The sequence below is a fragment of the Vicia villosa genome, unplaced genomic scaffold, assembly GCF_029867415.1.
Source record: "Vicia villosa cultivar HV-30 ecotype Madison, WI unplaced genomic scaffold, Vvil1.0 ctg.002147F_1_1, whole genome shotgun sequence".
Taxonomy (NCBI): domain Eukaryota; kingdom Viridiplantae; phylum Streptophyta; class Magnoliopsida; order Fabales; family Fabaceae; genus Vicia; species Vicia villosa.
In genome coordinates, this window is record NW_026705852.1 from 145,696 (window position 1) to 169,108 (window position 23,413).

Sequence of the window (23,413 nt, forward strand, 5' to 3'; positions counted from 1 at the left end):
TGTTTTTCACTCCTTCAATTGGAATCAGAGCGTCGGTTCTAGGTGCAAACACTTAACAGTGTTAGAGAAAAGATTCAGGAAGAAAAACACGCTATGGCAACTCTTACTCTACCACCAGCTAATACTGAACAAAGCAACAATGGTAACTCTAGCTTCAATGGATTCAATAGACCACTAGTCTTTGATGGTGAGAACTTTGAGTATTGGAAAGATAGGCTTGAAAGTTACTTTCTATGTCAAGATGGTGATCTATGGGATTCAGTGTTGGATGGTTACACACATCCAGTAACTACTCGTGGAGTCAAGATTACTAGACAGGCTATGAGTGATGAGCAAAAGAAAGAGTTCAAAAATCACCACAAAGCAAGGACTATATTGTTAAATGCCATTTCACATGTTGAGTATGAGAAGATCACAAAAAGGGAGACTGCTCATAATATTTTTGAATCTCTGAAGATGACTCATGAAGGAAATGCACAAGTCAAGGAGACAAAAGCTCTGACTCTCATCCAAAAGTATGAAGCCTTCAGAATGGAAGATGATGAAAATATTGAAGCAATGTTTTCTAGATTCCAGACTCTGACTGCTGGATTAAAAGTCCTTGACAAGGGATACACAAAAGCTGATCACGTTAAGAAGATAATCAGAAGTCTACCCAGAAGATGGGGACCAATGGTTACAGCATTCAAGATTGCAAAGAATTTGAATGAAGTATCTCTTGAGGAGCTTATAAGTGCACTGGGGAGTCATGAGATTAAGCTTGATGCAAATGAGCCTCAGAAGAAAGGTAAGTGTATTGCTTTAAAATCTAAAAATAAACATTGTGCTAACTCTTTTCAGGCAGAAGAAGAAGGATCTGACGAATCAGAGTCAGAAGAAGAAGATGAATTCTCTCTCATATCCAAAAGGGTGAATCACCTCTGGAAGATCAAGCAGAGAAGATTCAAGAACCTCAAGAAACCTGAAAACGGGAGAATCTTCTGAACACAGAAGATCTGACAAGAAGAAGGTAGTGTGCTATGAATGCAAAGAACCTGGACACTTCAAGAATGAATGTCCTAAGCTTCAGAGGGAAAAGCCCGGAAAGAAGTTTGAAAATAAGAAAGGCATGATGGCTACGTGGGATGACTCTGATTCATCTGATCAATAATTAGACTCTGAAGATGAGCAAGCCAACATAGCACTCATGGCAACAGTTGACACTGAAGAAGAATCTACTTCTAATTCAGACTCTGAAGAGGTATTTTCTGAACTCACTAGAGAAGACTTAGTTTCTAGCTTATCAGAACTTCTGGAAGTAAAGAGTAAACTTAGTCTCAAATACAAAAAGCTCAAAAAGATTTTTGCATCTGAAACTAAGAGATTTGAAATAGAAAACTCTGAACTAAAAGAAAAAATTTTAAAATTATTTAAAGATGTTGAGTCTATGAAAACATCTTCAAGTTCAGACACGTCTATTCCAAGCACTAATAATATTCTGAAAGAATATGACTTGAGCTTTAGAAAGTTCTTAGCTAGAGGTATAGGCAGAAGTCAGTTAGCCTCTATGATTTATGGTGTTTGTGGAAACAAAAGAATAGGTATAGGTTTTGAGGGAGAAATTCCATATAAACTAGAACCTGTTGATGAAATGATTATTGAATACAAACCTTTGTATGAACAGTTTAAGTATGGTCATTCTCATGATATTAAACACACATCACACTCTAAAAGTTTTCATCTCACACACAAAGAAACATGTTGTTGCACATTCTGGAAAAAACTTATGTAAAATCTCAGTTCAATTAGAACGTGAGAAGGACTAACCCCAAAGGACCCAAAAGAATATGGATACCTAAGGATAAGATAATTCTTGTTGCAGATCTCTTTCAAAGCACAAAAGACAAACATGTCATGGTACCTGGACTCTAGGTGCTCACGTCACATGACGGGAAGAAGGTCTATGTTCCAAAGTCTAGAAGTTAAATCTGCAGGGGAAGTGAAGTTTGGAGGGAACCAGAAGGGCAAAATCATAGGCACTGGAACCATATGTATTGGTAATTCTCCCTCAATAACTAATGTTCTTTTAGTAGATGGATTAGCTCATAATTTATTGTCTATAAGTCAATTAAGTGACAATGGTTATGACATAATCTTTAATCAAAAGTCCTGTAAAGATGTTAGTCAAAAGGATGGCTCAATCCTATTTACATGTAAGAGAAAGAACAACATTTATAATATTGATCTTTCAGATCTTAAGAACCAACTTGCCTTCTGTCTGTTAACAAAGAGCAGTGGGTCTGGCACAGAAGATTGGGTCATGTTAGTATGAGAAAGATTTCTCAGGTTAATAAACTCAATCTGGTCAGAGGACTCCCCAATTTGAAATATAAATCAGATGCTCTTTGTGAAGCATGTCAGAAAGGGAAGTTTTCAAAACCTGCATTTAAGTCTAAGAATGTTGTTTCTTCTTCTAGGCCTTTAGAACTTTTGCATATTAATCTGTTTGGCCCAGTCAAAACAACATCAATCAGAGGCAAGAAATATGGATTGGTCATTGTAGATGACTACAGCAGATGGAATTGGGTAAAGTTCTTAAAACACAAGGATGAGTCACATTCTTAAAAAGGCACTCTTTATCAGATGGATGTTAAGAGTGCCTTTTTAAATGGTTATATAGATGAAGAAGTTTATGTTCACCAACCTCCTGTTTTTGAAGACTCTAAGTCTCCAGAACATGTTTTTAAACTAAAGAAGTCATTATACGGTTTGAAGCAAGCTCCCAGAGCTTGGTATGAAAGGTTAAGTTCTTTCCTTCTGGATAATGATTTCACAAGAGGAAAAGTAGACACAACTCTCTTTTGTAAAACCTGTAATAAGGATATTTTAATTTTTCAAATTTATGTTGATGATATTATTTTTGGAACATCTAATGCTACACTTGGAAAGGAATTTGCTAAGTCTATGCAGGCACAATTTGAGATGAGCATGATGGGAGAACTCAAATATTTCCTAGGCATTCAGATCAACCAAACTTCTAAAGGAACCTATGTTCATCAGACTAAGTATGTCAAAGAACTTCTGAAGAAGTTCAGACTATCTGAAAGTAGACAAGCAAAAACTCCAATGCATCCAACTTGCGTTTTAGGTAAGGATGAGGTAAGCAAGAAGGTAGATCAGAAGATTTATAGAGGTATGATAGGATCTCTTCTCTATCTAACTGCTTCTAGACCTGATTTTTTATTCAGTGTATGCTTGTGTGCTAGATTCCAATTAGTTTAGTCTACAAAAGATCTGAAGAATACAACTTAGTAGGATATTATGATGCTGATTACGCTGGAGATAGAGTAGAAAAAAAGTACTTCTGGAAGCTGTCAGTTTCTGGGAAGTAACCTGATCTCCTGGTACAGCAAGAAGCAAGCAACTATTGCACTCTCTATAACAGAAGCAGAATATGTAGCTGCTGCTGGATGTAGTACACAGATGCTCTGGATGAAAAGTCAGCTAGAAGACTATCAGATATATGAGAGTAACATTCCTATATTATGTGATAATACTTCTACTATTTGCTTATCTAAAAATCCTATTTTACATTCTAAAGCTAAACATAGAGATTAAGCATCATTTTATTAGGGACTATGTTCAGAAGGGTGTCCTTTCTTTAAACTTTGTTGATACAGACCATCTATGGGCTGATATCTTTACAAAACCCCTTGCTGAAGATATGTTGAAGTTCATTCTGAAGTACATCAGTATGGATTTATGCCTAGAATGAAATTTTGAGATGATCTGATATGTTGATTAGTCTGAAGATTATGCTTTATTTATTTTCTTATCAGATGTTCTTATTATGTATATTCATATGGATACTCTGAAACTGTTATCACTAACGTTTCATGTGCCTAAGTATGACTCAGAATCTCTGTTAAAGCAAAACAGCTGTCACCAGCTACCCCAAGATGATGACCACGTGTTCACTCATTCTGAAGGGACAAGCATGCGTGCAGTTGATGAGACGCCGCCCTAGGTAACTGTGCAAATCTTTTCAAATCTCACGCTATCCTCCACTATCGTATTTCAGTATTTATGATAATTGATTCAGATTCTGTAACCATCTCATTCATAACTCCATTGCATCTTCATTTCAAATCTGTCTCTATATATTGCATTTCAATTTCATTTTTTCCCTTTTTCCATTCTCTTTCTTTGTGTTTATGGATTTCTGTCTCCTCTTTTGCTTTCATCTAAACCCTAAACCAAAGAATCTCAAAAAACGCAACTGTTCTTCAATGGCTTCTTCTTCAGTTCAACCATCTTCATCTTCTTCTCAGCAAGCACAACAACAACAACCAAAAGTCAATCCTCCAGTAAAATCTTGTCTAATTCCTATGGCTGAATTGGAAGTTCTAGGGGAACTCATGGTAGATTTTGATAATCTTCAAGCACATGGATTCAACTTGAAGAACAACATGTTGGTTCAAGGCTGGGAAATATTCTTTGATCGTCTCATTGGACCCGTTTACCCAGAATTGGTGAAAGAATTTTGGGTTCATGCAACCCTAATGCCAAAAGCTATTCTCTCCTTCGTTTGTGGTCAAGAGATCTCTATTACATAAAACCTAATCAGAAGGTTACTGAATTTGGAAGGATATTTTGGTGTTGCTGGAGCAATTGTAGGCAGAACAGACTAGGATGCTGTTTATGCTGAAATCTTCGCCTCTGGGGAAAGTTCTATAAACATCAAGGATCTAAAGGATCCCTACAGAATCTGGGCCAAGATTCTTTTGGGATGTGTCTACCATAGAAAGGCTTCTGTCTCTCCAAACTACATCAATCAAGATCAACAATACATTATGTATTGTATTGGAAAAAGGCCAGAGGGTTGACCTACCATACATTCTGTTCATCCACATGCGGAATCATGTGAAGGACTCTAGAGAACAAGCGAGGCTGAAAACTCTAAAGATCAGAAGGAACATCATTCCTCTGGGAAGACTTATCTCTAACATTCTGATTGAAACTGGATTGGTGCAAGATCTGTTAGACGCTGGAACTGTTAAGGATGTGGAAGCAACATGTGGAAGCACTATGAATGCTCACACTTTGAAGAAAATGAAACTGATAGAGAATATTACCTCTCCTCCCAGAGTGGTAAATGAAATTTTGTCCAGAAGGACTCCTACTTGGGATGACTTTGAGCTTTTCTTCAAGAATGAGCATCCCAACACCGTCCTCTTCTATCTAGAATCTTATTTAAAAGATGGCTCCGGGTTTGACCCAGCATGGTTAAGTGATAGAGTTCTTCCAACTATAGTTGACTCTCTTCCATCTAAGAAGAAGAAGGAGAAGAAGGAAAAGAAAGAAAAGAAGGAGAATAAGAGAAAGTACACTGGAGATGGACCATCGAAGCCTCTAGAGGAAGCTCCGTTTGTTGATGAGATGGAGCTGGATTCTGATGATATGGAAGTTGATAACCCTCTGCCTCTGGTAGTCTGGACTCCAAAGAAGCCTCTAGTTGCTCCTAAGGAATTCGCAGTTCTAACTAGAGACATGGAGATGTTGTTTGAATGGTTCAAGGAGATTCCTCTTGAGGAGAATCCTGTTGCTGGCCAAATGGTTCCAGCCTCTGCTCCAACTACAGTCCCTTTAACTTCTGTAGTGTTGGAAACTCTGAAGGAACTTCAGCAAAATCAACAACTGTGTTTAGACGTCTGGAAAAACCGGATGAAACAAATGCTAAGTTCAAGACTTGGATGCAAAGATCTGAAGAATCTTCCAAGAAGCAAGCAGAAGACACTACTGAGATCAAGAATTTGTTGGCAGCCTTAGCCTCTAAGCTTACCCAGTCTTAGTCTATGTCTTGAGTCTCTTTTTCAGTTTTCTTTGTTCTTGCATCTGTTTTTTCCATTGCATCTGATTGTAAACATTCTGGCTAATCAATGAAATTTCTTCCTTCACTTGCTTTGTGTCTTTCATCTGAATATTTTATATTACCTTTTGATGTTATGACAAAAAGGGGGAGAAACGTACTATTTGAATTGATTTATTATATCAGTTGCTGGGCTTAAGTCTAAACATTCCTAACAAGTATTGCAAAGTTTTTGTCTCTGATAGTTTTGCAGGAATGTGATAATCTGAAAAAACTCAAAAAGGGGAGAAACGTATCTTGAGAAAATCTTTCAAAGATTTGAACCAAACAAGGTTTAATGCTCTGATACAAGAAATTGCAAAGATCTGAAGCAATCTATTTTGATGCTCTGATAAGCTAAGTGTTTTAAATAAAAATTCAAAGCTTTGAATCTGTCCAATGGAAGCTCTGAAAGAAAGCTCTGAATTATTTGAAGATAAAGCTCAACGTGAAAGTCTCTTATGAAATGGAAAATACTCAGGGAAGTCTTTTATTTATAAATTCTTCTAGTATTAACTTCAGGGGGAGATTGTTAATCTCGGGGGGAGAAATATTCAGACACTCTGATTAATATGCTCTTATGCTATATCTGTGTATTGTCTTTTTCATCTGATATTCTGGATACAAATTCATATCAATTCTGTATGTTTTTGTCATCATCAAAAAGGGGGAGATTGTTAGAACATAAAAAGTTATGATCAATATTTCTAGTTTTGATGATAACATTATATATGAATTTTGTATAAGACAATGTGGTACTCTAATTATTCACGTTTTCCATTTCAGGAAAAGTCTAAAAGTGTATGCACAAAATCGGCATTCAGAAGCTCTGGCCCAGAAGATCTGGATCGCTTCATCAGACCATGGTCTGGAAGACATTAGAAGATGGTCTTGAGAAAATCAGAACATGATCTGGAAGGCATCAGAAGATGGCAATCATAAGCAAGGCTCTGAAGATCTGATGGTATCACGCTACAAGGAACTTCCAAAGTCTGATGACTGAAGTTGCATCTGCATCAATGCTGAAGACTCTGATATTCAAACGTCATTCTAATAGTCTGAGTCCAAAAGCAAGTACAAGATGAAAAAGCTACAACTTCAAATCTATCTGACTGACAAAAGGAACGTTAGAAGCTACAAAAGGCAAAGTCAGCAAGAGCAGTTGAAACAAGGCTCGAGGTAGTTGACAAAAGAGTTAAACATTAAATGCAGTAGTGTACTATTCACGCAAAGCATTTAATGCTATTCAACGGTCACTTTTCTCACTGCCTATAAAAGAGAAGTTCTGGGCGCTGAAGAAAAATAACACATGCTAAGAGAACTTACGCTGCCAAAATTTATTCACAATGTTTTCACACAAACAACCAAGAAACTTCATCTTCAACCTCACAAATCTTGTAATATCTTAGTGAGTGTTAGAACTTAATCTTGAGAGAAAAATCACTTGGTGATTATAGCTTACTTAGAAGCGCATTAAACTCTTATAATATTGTTTACCATTTTGTAAAAGGAATTCCTAGAGTGATCAAGTTGTGATCTGTATACTCTAGAAGACTTAGAAGTTGTCTAAGTGGAAAACCATTGTAATCAAGGTTGATTAGTGGATTAAATCCTCAGTTGAGGTAAATCACTCTGTAACGGATGGACTAGAGGTAGTTTGATTAACAACGAACTAGGATAAAAATAAGTGTGTGATTATTTTTATCTGCCTTTTTTAGAAACAACCCTTATTCAATCCCCCCCTTTCTAAGTGTTTTTCACTCCTTTAGGAGGCTGCACAAACTCTGTTACTTGGTCTCCAAGAAAATAGGTTTCCCATCCAAACTTTCCTAAATTGTCTCCAATTTTAGAAAGCGTGAAAACCAACAAATATCTCTGATTGAATCGATCTTGGATACATATAAGCTTACTGAATATTCCACAATATTTTGTAGCTAATAAAATGGCTAATACACTTGACAGATCAGCTTCTGCAAACACGATGTCATACCTGCCTTGTTGTAACATCTTGTTCCACATGTCGAAATCTGTATGATATGGCATTTTATTCAACATGTTTCTGCTAGGTTGGTTATACCAAAATGCATGTCAATCTTAGAGAAACTACAAATATAAATATTTTAAAATTAGTTTTTAGTCTCTTTAAAAAATTTGGATGTTTTAGTCTCACAAATATTTTTATTTATCTTAAAAATTATCCGTTTTTTTATATCGATGGAAAAGCCTTACACAACTAATCACAAGAAATAAAATTTGTGGAAAGAAGATGAAAAACAAAACTTCTTAAATAAATAACATAACATAGGTTGAATTTTAAAAATATTTATAAGAACTAATAATTTATTTAATCTTATAATTATATATCTTACAGGGTACACTAACATTTTTTCTCTCCAAAATGATTAGTTTTTAGACTTGATAAATAATCTAGAAGGGGAGTTACAATCCATAACTAATATAGAAGGAAAATTACAATCAAGCATTAAATTTCAATGGATAAGACCGACATCTCTGACATGTCAAATAATTATAAATACCTTACCACATTATTATAAAAATAAATATGAGGTTAATAGCTAACATCAAAGGTATAAATATTTTTTATATAAGAATCCAACCAAATCACAACATGATGAGATTTTTAGATACATTTTAGAAATTATTATATAAAAAACCGCATTTTCATGTGATATGATTGAATGCAAGCGTCAAAGAATATATACAATTCTTAGGTTTTCAATTCTTAGCGTAGTTTATCGTTTATCCAATTGATAGCGATTTATTACGTAAGGTTATGTTTTGTTAGAATCGGGGCCTAATTGAGCTTTAGTGGTGCTTAAATTTTGAGAAAATATAGAGTTAGAACTTAGTAATATTAAATAAAAAGATAATATAAATTTATTGTTATTTAAAAAAATTATGAAATCTATTTAGTGAATCAATATAAGATTGAAGAGACTTTGATTTAAAAAATATCTAATATAGATAACATATATCTATCTCATTTAATTATCATAGAAAATATAAGGTTAAATATGTTTTTGATCTTATAAATATTTAAAAATTAACTTTTAGTCTCTTTAAAAAAATTGGGATATTTTAGTCTAACAAATATTTTTCTTTATATTAAAGATTTTCCGTATTTTTATACCGTTTGAAAAGACTTACAAAACAAATCACAAGAAATAAAATTTGTGACATAAAATAATGAAAAACACAACTTCTTAAATAAATAACATAATATAGGCTGAATTTTAAAATATTTATAGGAGTTAATAATTTATTTAATCCTATAATTATATATCTTACAGGTTACGCAAATATTTTTTCTCCAAAACGATTAGTTTTTATATATGATAGATAATCTAGAAGGAAAGTTACAATCCATAACTAATCTAGAAGGAAAATTACAATCCAACATTTAATTCCAATAGATAAGACCGACATTTCAGACATTCAAAACAATTATAAATACCCTACCACATTATTATTCTCTTCCTCGTTAAACACATATCCCTAATAGTGGTGGCACACAAAGAATTTGCATCCTCATCCTTTCCCCTGAAACTCCAATCCTCCAAATTCCAAAATTGATACATTAGAAAACAACCCTAGTAAATTTTCTACACACAAAAATAACCCTTTTCACATGGTGTGAGAGACCATAAAATATCTGTTGCCTCCCACATTGGAAAAATGGTTATTTGAGTGTTTATAAAATATACTAGGGTTATTTTCAAAGGAATCATTTTAGGAGTCTGGGGGGTTAGAGATTGAGGGAAAATATGAGGATGCAAATTCAATGTGTACCGTTATTAGGGATATGTGTTTTACCAGGAAGAGAATAACAATGTCGTGGGGTATTTATAGTTGTTTTTCATGTGGGTCTTACCCATTGGAATTTCAAGTTGGATTGTTATTATTTCCCTATTAGATTACTATAGATTGTAACTAGCCATTTTGTAGAGAAACATACTTTCATACTCTCTAAGATATATAATTAAGGATTTAATAAGTTATTAGTCGTTATGAATATTTTGAAATTCTTTCTCTCTTATATATTTTTTTTAGAAGTTTTGTTTTTTAATTATTTTTATCCATCAATTTTATTTCTTGCTAGTGGTTACGTAAGCCTTTTACTTTAGTATAAAAAATGCCAAAAACTTGTAAGATAGAGAACTCGGACTAAAACATCCCAAATTTTTTTTAAAAATACTAAAAAGTAATTTTATAATAGTTATAAGACCAAAAAAATATTTATTTTTATATTTTATGTCATAATTAAATGAGGAGAGAAAAATAAATATATTATAGCGATTATAGATATTTTAAATCAAAGTCTTTGTTTAAAAACTTAATTACTATTTTTCAATATTATGTTGGTTGTCTGAATAGATTTCATAAATGTTTTTTAATAACAATAAATTTATATTTTCTTTTTATATTCATTGTTTGGACATGTTATATGAAAATATAGATTTATGGTAGAAAGAGGTGCGGATAATTGTAAATTGGATATGAAATATGAGTTTGAGTAAGTATTAATATCTAATATTAATACATTTTTACCAAGTAAAACAAAAATAAATATGAGGTTAATAGCTAACATCAAAGGTAAAAAAAAATTTTATACATGCATCCAAACAAATCACAACCTAATGAGATTTTTAAAGATATTTTAGAAATTATTCAATATAAAACCACATTTTCATGTGATATGACTGAATGTAACTATCAAAGAATATATACATTGCGAGTGGATAGATAGATAGATAGACATTAAATTCAACATTAAATTCCAATGGATAAGACTGACATCTCTGACATTCAAAACAACTATAAATACCCTACTACATTATTATTCTCTTCCTCGTAAAACACATATCCCTAATAGTGGTGCACAAAGAATTTACATCCTCACCTTTTCCCTAAAACTCAAATCCTTTAAACTTCAAAAATAACACCTTAGAAAACAACCCTATTAAATTTTATACACACTCAAATAAACCTTTTACCATGGTTTGAGAGACCATGCAATCTTTGTTGCCTCCCACCACTGAAAAAAGGTAATTTGAGTGTTTAGAAAATATATTTGGGTTATTTTCTAAGGAATCATTTTTGGAGTTTAGGGGGTTGGAGTTTGAGGGAAAAGATGTGGATCCAAATTAATTGTGTCCCATTATTAGGATCCACCTTCGTAACAATATATTTGATTAAGGGTGTTCCACCATTATTATTGTTAGAATATCTTTGGTGAAGGTGGTTCCAAACAATATATTCTAACCTGTGAGCGTATTGATGAATATAAATAAATGAAAGTAGTTTAAAACAAACATCTGAAGCGGTTGAGTGCCTAGCATAAAATAATTTAATTACATTATTCTAACTATTGAATCTTGGGGAAGATATTTTGTTTCTGATGGAAAAAAGGTAAGATAATTAATATCACATATCAAATTATTTTATGCTAGAATAAATATTTTAGAAGACCAACTTGAACCCAAAAAAATGTTCTGCTCTTGCAATCCATCAAAGAGAACTTTTCCAAGTGTCCCTATGTTTTAAGCGCTTCATATCTTTCGTTTAGGTGAGATTTTCAATATTCAGCATGTTTTGTAATGGATATCCCTTAGGTTTCACACGGATCACTAATGAAAGCGTCTTGAGCGTTGATTAATATTAAATGGACGGAAAATATTTGTTAAGGCCGATGAATAAAATATAGAAAAAAACTTAAAAATCACCTCAAACATGTAAAACCACCGAGGTGAATGTGCAATTTTTTTTGTAACATTGTCTTGACATAATATTAAAAATATAGTGTATACAACAAGTCTTCGATGATATGAAGATTTAGATTCTAGATGTCCCACGCAAGATGATAGAGATCTTTGGTGGAATCCAAGTTTTATTGCATAACTTTATGTTGCATATGCAAAAAAAAACACTCCTCAATTTATCCAACTTTTGATAAGTTATATGTTCCCACTATGAGAACATTTATTTTCTGCACTTGCAATCTATCCTAAAGATATCTTATAGTGGTGGTAAATATTTTCTCTCTTTTGGGGCTACTTCATATTATTAAGAATTAAGGTAAAATCTATTTTACTAGTGTTTATATAGTAAATTACACCCATCGTTTAACTCTAAAACCAAGATAAATAATCATCTCAATTAAGCTATCACCTCCGTTTTGGATAAAAACCAAGGTGAATAATTCTACCTTTTTTTTTTAAATATTACATTGTTTACACAAAATATTAAGGTAAATTTTTTACAACAAATATTTTAAACAAATATTTACAGTTATTATTGATAAGTTAAGATCCATTCTTTGTTTAACATTTCAAAGGTTGAGCACCCTTCTTTGTGTAACTTGAAGCAAGAATGGTTTTCTGAACTTATAATTTATCAAATGAACAAAAATACAACAACAAAATTAACATCATTATGTGAGATATATTGCAAGGGCTGAAAAAATATTTTGTTCTAGATAGAAGAACATTGAAGATTTTTTCGGTTTTGCAATCCATCCTAAAGAATGATGCATGCGAGTTTGGGGAGGATTCATATAACTAAGAATTAGGTTGGAATCTGTTTGACGAGTGCTTTTATAGTGAAATTTGATTATTTGATCCCTCAGTTATAAAGAAACACCGAAGGGTTAGTTCCTTTAGTTTACACTTATAAACAAATAAAAAGATAAACTATAATAGCTGGGATTTGAAGCATGTACTGATTTGGTTGAACCCTCGGTTTTCTTAATAACCGAGGGAGTATATTGTTTTTATTATTATAAAAAAAATAAAACATGGCGTGTCTAGGCATAATACCTCTTTTTTTCTGGATGACGTGAAAGCTTCGTTATGAAATGTATTATTTATAGTAGTGAATAATTATTCAGTTGGACAATATTTTATTTTAATTAGTTTGAGTAATATATTTATTAGAATTAATATAGTAGCTAGTAAAATAAGAAAAGGGGGATTAGAGAGGTAGAACTGTCAGTACGTGAAAAAAGAGAAGAAAAAAGAGAAAGGGAGCTAGGACATAGGAGAAGAGGAACCTCCATTAGAGAAGCTTCAAATCTCAACATATAAGGTAAGGGTAGGACTTCCTCTTATATAAGGGATATTATGATAGCATGTGGGTGGGTGGGTGATTTAGTCTCTTGGTTATTGCTATTTCTCTTCTCTATGTTCTGAATAATTGATGTGTGATGATGTTATTATGTGTATGTTTGGATGAATTACGTGTTTGGTGAATGATTGCAATGTTGTGTATTAATGGAAATCAGAGTGTGGAACATGGGTAAATAATTTTTCATGGAAATTGGGGTTTTTGGGATGTTTTGAAACTTATTTTTGTAAAATAAAATGCACAGAAAATTGCCACTATTTTAGAGGTAACCGGTTACATGGTTTTGATGTAATCAGTTACATCTGAAGCATTTTCTTGAAAATCAATTTTTTTTTGCATGCAACCAGTTACATTGTCAACAGAACATGAAATTGGGCATTTTTGGGGCATGGAACTGGTTACCACTGTGAAAAATTGTATACTCTCTATTTTTGGAATTGATGTAATCCATTACCTAGGTTGATGTAACCGGTTACCATTGTTGTATCAGAACTTACTAAATTTATAATTTAAGTTTCTGGTATCTAATTGAGGTGTCGTTTGAAGCGTTAGGAAGCTGACGTAATGTACTTTAATTTAAAAATAGCTTTGGAGACTAGAAATTATTAAATGTTGCGTGATGGTGTTGTATAGCGTATGGTTGTATGTTGTAGTGTAACGAAATGTGTTTAGACAGTATGTTACTATATGTTGTGTTACTATAATGCTAATGATGAATGCTTGTAGCATATGTATGGTGTTTAGTGGCTGTATTGGCGTGGCACATTGATTAAGCTGAATATCATTGTATGTTTTATTGTTGTTGCATGTCATTTGTGAATTATGCATCATGGTGTTAGGATGGTGGTCTGTTTTTTGTGAGCCTTAATCATATGATGGGGATTTGGTGCAAGTAGCTGGTTCTAGGTGGGAATCGATGAAGTGTTACCTATGGTGATGGTATCGATTTTTTTGTGCTCTGGTCCTATGGTGAGGATCGGGAGCAAACTGTACTCGAGTGTTCATAATTTGTTACCACATCCATTGAATCATGAAGTTGAGTCTCATTGCATTGCATATATGTTGTATCATGATGTTTGGATCGTGTGGAGTGAGAATTGTTGGATGGTGATCATGTATGTGATATTTATTACATATTATTATGCAATTCCTTTATATGATTGTGATTTCTCACCTCATCTGTTTGAATGTTGTCTTTTCATGGGCATCGTGCAGATAATCCACATTAGAGACGTGGAAGTGAGTGGAATAGGTTGCTCTTCTTTATATTTTGTTGAGTTGATGTCTACTCTGATATGTAACACTAGGGGAGAATGTATGTCTTTACTTTATGTTTGGTGGAGATTATTATGTGAATCTTTGATGCTCGATGATTTCTTTTGTTATAATTCATGTTGAGAATTTGAAGTCATTCGATTGGTTAATGTCTTTCCGCATCTAATAAAATAATTGGAGTTTAGACTTGTATTATAATTTCTATTATTTTAAGTACGGTATGTGTTACATATCCTATTGTATGAGCTGGTTCAAGTTTGATGTAGAATTCTAATTGCTTCGTTGTTTAAAGTTACTCTAATTTTTATTTATAAATTATGCTGGGAAAATTAGGGTATTATAGTGACCAACTCCTCTTCCTCAAATTCATATAGGGAGATGCCCAACTTGGTGACTTGGAGATCTAAGGGGCAATCAGGACCTCTTTCAAGTCTTCAGTTGGGGTAAGCCTTGCATTCTCTATCCCCAATCTAGGGTCCCCTCTTGCTAAATCGATGTCACGTTCACTTGGACGAGGGGCGGCACCAAAGGTGACAAGCTCCCTGCTCATTTCCAAGCTACTCTAATAGCATTGTTGGGAGATGTTCTGATTCCCCCTAACTACACCGACCCTCCCGTCAAGTAATGGGTATTTGAGGCTTAAATTGAAGGTGGATATGACCACCCATAGCAAGTTGTGGGCGAGTCTTCCCAAAATGGTGTTGTTATGGGACGAGGCATATACACGAATACTTTACTTCAATCTTCTTAGCGCTCGCCTATGAGCTGAACATAGTTTTAAGCCTTATGTGGCGCTTTACATGTACATGTTCGCTTGAAGGGCCAACCTAAGAACCTCAAAATGCTCTGATATTGTTGGGGTCGAGATGGAGCCTCTTGAAGGCGCTCTAGAACAAGACGTGTATGGAACTACCATGGTCGATCAATACTCACTTCACATCTCAATTATTGTACTGAATCGTGAAGACCATGGGGTCATTGTTGTCGAAAAAAGACCAACACCATCTTCACACGAAAAGGTGATTTTGGATTCTCGTTGTGAAAACATAAATTCTCCTCCACTACAAAAACCTCTGATTATGGTGTTGATGGTGATATTGGAGCTTTTCTTAAGCACCCCCGTGAGAAGACAATGAAAGCAACCGTGAATAATGATGGGTGTGGCCCAAGTCACTTTTATCACACTCCGCGGTGAGCGTCAATTATACTTGCTAAAAAGTACAATACATGACAACCACTAATGATTAAGGGCTATCAGAGGTTTTAAGGGATTTGTGAGATTGTGAGCTAGCTCGTGTAAGAGGTGAGAAGCTCTGTGTATGTGGTTTTCTATATCAAAATGAGTGTTTTCTTATCAACTTCAATGTTAAAGTATTTATAGAGGTCCTCGGCCTAGATCCTATGCCCTTTAACAACTACCACTAAGAGGATATAGGAAAGGACGGTTAATCCACCATTATTTCAGAGAATGTGGTTAAATAACCTCTTTTGTACCATTACGGAATCGGGACACATCATTTTCCCACTTTACCATATCAGGCGATCATTCCTAAAGATAGGCGACATATTCAATAAAAATGAGGCACGCTGAAGCCCGGACTCAAAGCGAGCGACCACCAAGGCACTATAGACTCTTCTAAAGTTCGTTGTCTGCCTCGCCCTTTGTGGACCCTTTTCGGATATACCAATAAAGACATCAACTTCATGCTTATCTAATTTAATTTTAATAAATATATTATTAAATAATACTTAATTAAATTTAAATATATAGTATATTTTAAATTTTAAAAACCAACAAATATTTGATAAACATTTACATATGAGAGAAAAATATGGTGAGCTGTGTAATATATTCCGCATGTGTTAATGTTTTCCAATTTATAAAATAAAAAAAATATTTTAAATTATTCGGTACCAAATCTTTAAGTATTCGGTCCCAAATCTTAAAATAAAAATAATGTTTTCCAATTTACATATTTCCAATTTCCGCATGTGATAGTTTATTTATCCCAAAATTTTAAAATATGTAAATTATTCGGTACCAAATCATTGACAATTTCAAAAGTTTGAAATGCATTATTTTTATTTGATGTAGTGAGAGTAAAAAGACAAAAACAAAAAATATACACTAGTTATATATTTACATGGAACTTATCCATTATTTGAATCAATTATTAACTTTCTTAATTATATTGTGTATATGCTATTTAAATTCTTTTAAACGTAAAATTTAATTAATATATTTGTATTTTTCTGCAAAATGTAGTACTACAATTTTAAGAAAAAATAGATCTCACAAGAAATGTTTACTTTAAAGCTCACGCTATTTTGAGAAGAAAAACAAAAATACATCCTTATGAAAAATTACAATGTTAAAGGTTTCATAATGATACTACTTCCTAATAGCATCTTTAATGAAAGTTATGGTTTTATTTCGCTTTCAGTGCTTCTTTAAGACAAGCATGAAATAAATTAAAGGATGGACCACTATCCTAAAAAAAATCAAGTCGTATGAAACTTGTAATATTCGATTATCCAAATTTATCCTTGACAAAAATAATAAATAATAAAAAATGAAAAAGAAAGCCATTATTAATAACAAGGTAATTCAACTTTTTTACTTCTTAAGAGACTCAATCAATCGTTAGTTGATTCTGTGGTGATTGACGCTAGATTTGATAGAAAGGATCACGGATCGTTTTTCTCGAAAGAAAGCTGTAACCACTTAATACCAGAACTGACCTCCAAACCGACTTAAAAAAAACCGTGATCATGAATTATGTTTGTCCTATAAGTAGTAGTGGAAGAGAACACTATCTTACACCTTGCTATACCAAATGGCATCATTTTTCCTTTCATTCTTACTCATTTTTCTGAGTGCTTTTTCATCCATAGAATCAACTTTTGCAGATGTTATGCCAAATGCTGATTCAATTACTTCATCTCAGACTTTTCACCAAACTTCTAACCCTGTTTTCCCAACTGCTGAACCAGATCCAGAACCACCGCCGGACGAATCATTGCATGCTAATGTTACGACGAACGATGTGCCAATTATTGAAGTTCATGCTTTTCACAAAACTTCAGACCATGTTTTCCCAACTTCTGAGCCAGATCCAGAACCACCGGATGAATCATTTCATACTAATGTTACGACGAGTGATGTGCCAGTTATTGAAGTTCATGCTGATCCAATTACTTCAATTCAGACTCTTCAGAAAACTTCAAACCATGTTTTTCCAACTGCGGAACCAGATCCAGAACCACCGCCAGATGAATCATTGCATGCTAATGTTACGACGAGTGATGTGCTGATTATTGGAGTTCATGCTTTTCACAAAGTTTCATCAAACCATGTTAGTAAATCAGTTCCAGTTACATCTCATCATCCCTTTCCACAAACATCAAACCATGATTTTCCCACACCAAGTCCACCTCATGCTTTTTCGAGTTCCAGGAAGATCAAGTTTGGAGTTTAACATGTTGAAATATACAATAATGTGGTGATCCTGTTTGTCTAAATAAATATCAACAATAATGTAATTGGAATCCTACAATCTAAATAAAACAGCTATATTAATTAAACAGCATTTTATTTATATCCTGTCACTATATTCATTTAAACTTTTATTTTTATCAACATATGAATATCTCTTCATGTTTATCTCTTTTCACCTAATGAGCTTAGCTTGCAGCATTTTATTGGGAAAGAAAACAACTAGCTTGCTTGTATAGACGATTGTGTATAAGTTTTAGCTGGATTGGTAAGTCAGCTGATGTCTCTATACAAAAGATTTATACTTAAAAGTAAATTATGGCACACTTGATCACACACACACACATTGAATATGAGGCACAGAGATCAAAGTCATTAGTTCTTATAATTTCAATCACTATTATTATCACTTGATTCTTCTTCATGGCCGGAAGTAGGAATAAGAAGGTATCGAACAAATTTCTTAAACGACTCATTTTCAAATTCTTGAGAATATGTCCAAGATGTTGGGAAGGAAGAATTCGCAGTTATGTGTGTTGGATAAATTTAAATGCAGTCTTGGAAAGCCAAAAGACAGATTCTCTAGGGCAGACAAACTTTCATAGGAAATAGTTAATCATTAAATGTTATGTCTATTTATGTTTCCCTGGTCTCTATATAAAGACCCTCTCTTTGTAACCTATTTTACACTTTTGCAACAAATCCTTTGCAAGTCAATATATATCAGAAGAGAGTAGTTTGATCTGTTACCTTCAAATTGGTATCAGAGCGCATGGCAAACATGATGAACCAGATGCCATTGCCGCAACTGTCAAAATCAAACTATGAGAACTGGAGCATCCAGATGAAGGCGCTGCTTGGATCGTTAGATGTGTGGGAGGTTGTAGAAGAAGGGTTTGAAGAACCAGAAACCACGACGGGAAATACAGCAGCCCAGAACAAGGCGTTGAAAGAGACGCGGTCGAAAGACAAAACGGCATTATACATGTTGTTTAGAGCAGTAGACGAATCTGGTTTTGAGAAGATTGCTGGTTCAACTACTTCGAAGCAAGCGTGGGATACACTAGAGACGGCGTTCAGAGGAGCAAATAGAGTCAAGCAAGTTCGTTTGCAAACTCTTCGAGGAGAATTAGAAAGGATGAAGATGAAGGAGACGGAGTCCGTGTCGGACTACATCACGCGTGTGCAAACAGTTGCAAATCAATTGAAACGAAATGGAGAAGCAATGACCGATGCTCGAGTTGTCGAAAAGATTTTAAGATCTTTGACTGAAAAATTCGAAAATATAGTATGTGCAATAGAGGAGTCGAAGGACCTTGCGACAATCACTGTCGAAGAAGTAGCTGGTTCACTTGAGGCACACGAACAACGCAAAATACAAAAGAAGGAGGAGACACTTGATAATGCAGAACAGACAAAGGAATCCACTAGAGATGAAAGGGCACTTTTATCTCAAAATTGGCGTGGTCGAGGACGTGGTCATAGAGGTGGCAGGTCGAACTCCAACATCGAATGCTACAAATGCAATAAACATGGACATTTTGCGAAGGATTGCAACTCATACAGTTGCTACAATTGTGGAAAAGGGGGACACCTTGCAAAAGACTGTCGATTCAGGAGGAAAGTCGAAGAGACAACAAATTTCGCACTAGAAACAAAATCAAACGAAGGATTCCTATTAATGACCCAAAAGGAGACAAACACAGAAGATGACACTATATGGTACCTTGACTCAGGAGCAAGTAATCATATGTGTGGTCACAAACATCTATTCAAAGAAATAAAGAAAATTGAAGATGGTCATGTATCTTTTGGAGATGCGTCGAAGGTAAAGGTCGAAGGCAAAGGAACAATTTGTTATTTGCAGAAAGAATACGTACCTGGAAAAATACAAGATGTTTATTATGTACCAGATCTAAAAGCAAATATTCTAAGTCTGGGGCAACTTACAGAGAAGGGATATTCGATATTTATGAAGGATCGAATATTGCATTTGAAGGATAAATCAGGGCACCAAATTGCACAAGTTGAGATGGGAAGGAATCGAATGTACAAGCTGAATCTGAGAAGCGTTCGAGAAAAATGTTTGAATATCGACACTGAAGACCAAGCAACTCTGTGGCATCTACGTTTTGGTCACTTACATCATGCTGGGTTAAAGAGATTAGCGGGAAGAAACATGGTACATGGATTGCCTAACATGGAGTTTGAAGGAAAATTTTGTGAAAATTGTGTTTTTGGCAAGCAGACGAAAACTTCTTTTCAAAAGAAGGCAGAATATCATGCTAAGCACATCCTTGAATTAATTCACACTGATATCTGTGGACCAATCACTCCAGAATCCTTTAGTGGCAAGAAGTATTTCATTTCCTTCATCGATGATTTCTCAAGAAAGACTTGGGTCTACTTCCTGAGAGAAAAATCTGAAGCATTCGAAGCATTCAAAAGGTTCAAGGTAATGGTTGAAAAATCGACTGATCGACACATCAAAGCACTCCGTTCTGACAGAGGAGGAGAATATACTTCGACAGCCTTCATGAAGTATTGCGAGGAGCAGGGTATAAGGAGATTTCTAACTGCAGCATACTCACCTCAACCAAATGGGGTTGCTGAAAGGAAAAACCGAACAGTCCTTGACATGGTTCGTTCAATGCTCAAAAGTAAGAACATGTCGAAGGAATTTTGGGCAGAAGCTGTGCAATGTTCAATCTATGTTCAAAATAGATGTCCGCATTCAAAGTTGGGAGATCAAACACCGCAAGAAGCGTGGAGTGGACAGAAACCGACTGTATCTCATCTTAAAGTATTTGGTAGTGTTGCTTATGCACATGTACCAGATCAACGAAGAATGAAGCTTGAAGACAAGAGTCAGAAATATATATTAATTGGGTATGATGAGAAAACAAAAGGATACAGGTTATTCGACCCCATAAACAAAAAGGTGGTAGTAAGTAGAGATGTTCGAGTGAATGAAGCAAGTAGGTGGGACTGGAGCAATTCGACAGAAGACATAGTCGAAACTAAAGAACCCTCAGTCGGTATACCAACAACCCAAAATCAATTGCCAAGGTTTGAATACTCTGACAGTGAAGACGAATCCTCACAGCCCAGAATGAGAAGCTTGCAAGAGTTGTATGATAATACAGAAGAAGTACATCTTGTGTGTCTACTGGAAGATTCTGAAAACATTAGTTTCGAAGAAGCATGGAGAGATGAGAAGTGGAAGAATGCCATGGACGAAGAAATTAAAGCTATCGAACACAACAAAACCTGGGAACTAGCAGAGTTACCAAAAGGAAGTCGAACCATTAGTGTGAAGTGGGTGTTTAAGAAAAAGATGAATGCTCAAGGAAAAGTCGAAAGGTACAAGGCGCGACTTGTGGCAAAAGGATACAGGCAGAAGGAAGGAATAGATTATGACGAAGTATTCGCACCAGTTGCAAGAATGGAGACAATTCGACTGCTGATTTCTCAAGCTGCTCAGCTCAAATGGCAAATATTTCAAATGGATGTCAAATCAGCATTTTTGAATGGTGTGCTCGAAGAAGAAGTCTATGTCGAACAACCACCAGGATACATGAAAGACTGAAGCGAAGGAAAAGTGCTAAGACTCAAGAAAGCACTTTATGGATTAAAGCAGGCACCTCGTGCATGGAATACACGTATTGATACTTACTTCAAAAATAATGGTTTCCAACAATGTCCTTATGAACATGCCCTATATGTAAAGAAGTATAAAGGAGATATACTGCTCGTTGCACTATATGTCGACGACTTGATTTTCCTGGGCAACAGTGATCAAATGATCGAAGAATTCAAAGGTCGAATGACACGAGAGTTTGAAATGACGGACTTAGGTCGAATGAGCTTCTTTCTTGGTTTGGAAGTTCGACAAGAAGAAACTGGAATTTTTGTCTCACAAGAAAAATATGCAAAGGACATTCTGAAGAGGTTCAAAATGGAAGGTTGCAATCCAATCTCGACACCAATAAAGCCAGGAGCCAAGCTTTCAAAATTTGATGGGGGGGGAACGTGTCGAAGCAAACAAATTTCGAAGCTTGGTCGGAAGTCTTCGATATCTCACATGTACTAGACCAGATCTTTCTCTAAGTGTCGGAATCTTGAGTCGATTTATGGAAGAACCAGTTCACACTGGAAAGCTTTGAAGAGAATTCTTCGTTATATCCAAGGAACTGTGTCACTTGGAATGTTTTACTCAAAAGCAGAAGATTACAAGCTAACAGGTTACTCCGACAACGATTGGTGTGGAGATATAGACGATCGAAAAAGTACATCAGGATATGTATTCTTTATGGGAAACACTGCTTTCACATGGCTCTCAAGGAAGCAACCAATTGTAACACTGTCGACATGCGAAGCAGAATACGTGGCTGCATCATGGTGTGTATGCCATGCTATATGGCTTAGAAGATTGTTATGTGAGTTAGAGCAGAAGCAGGAAAATGCAACCATAGTGCAAGTCAACAACAAATCAGCAATCGAACTGGCAAAGAATCCAGTGAATCATGAAAGAAGTAAACACATCGACGTACATTTTCATTTCATTCGAGAACATGTGAAAAATGGAAGCGTCGAGCTGAAGCATGTGGCAAGCAAGGACCAAGCTGCAGATATTTTCACAAAACCATTGTCGAAGGAGATATTCGACAGAGGCAAGATAATGCTGGGATTAATTGATCGAAGGAGCATTTAATTTATGGGGGAGTTTTGTTGGATAAATTTAAATGCAGTCTTGGAAAGCCAAAAGACAGATTCTCTAGGACAGACAAACTTTCATAGGAAATAGTTAATCATTAAATGTTATGTCTATTTATGTTTCCCTGGTCTCTATATAAAGACCCTCTCTTTGTAACCTATTTTACACTTTTGCAACAAATCCTTTGCAAGTCAATATATATCAGAAGAGAGTAGTTTGATCTGTTACCTTCAATGTGATCCTTCATCCTTATGTCAAGAAACTCAGAAAGGTTCCTTTTTATTTTTAAAATTACTTTAATGATAGTCTGGTGTCAGTAGCATCATGTGTGTATATAGCAGTGTCGTGTGTGTTAATTAATCAGAGCAACAGCATTAATAGACCTTTGTTTGCCACATTAGTAAGAATAATGCATGAGGTGAGAGTGCACATCTACCCCGTCTTATTTTGAACACTTTTATTTCAATTTATTTATTTATTTATGTAAAGCAAACTTTCATTGATTAATTTGATAAAGATACAAAAATATGATGAAAGAAATGTAAACTAAAAAGGAGGAAAAATCATGTTAGGGGTGGTAGACGAGACATGATATGCAGCAGCATCCCAATTATTTGAGAATTGTATCAGCTTTGGACATTTGATCTTGCCTATTCAAGTGTGATTTGATGATAGCATTTTCTTCCTTGATCTCATCTAGAGTATTCAAAAGAGGTTGAGGTAGAACCGTTGGAGTAGCAACAACAGACTTCTCAGATTTAGAAGCAAGTACTAATTTTGACGAGGGTGGAGAGGTTGGTTCTTCAGAAGGAAGCTTCTCAACACCATGTCCAGAGGCAGATGCTACCATCATCTGAAGTTCTGGTTCAGAGGTAAACTCTTCAGACATTGGAAC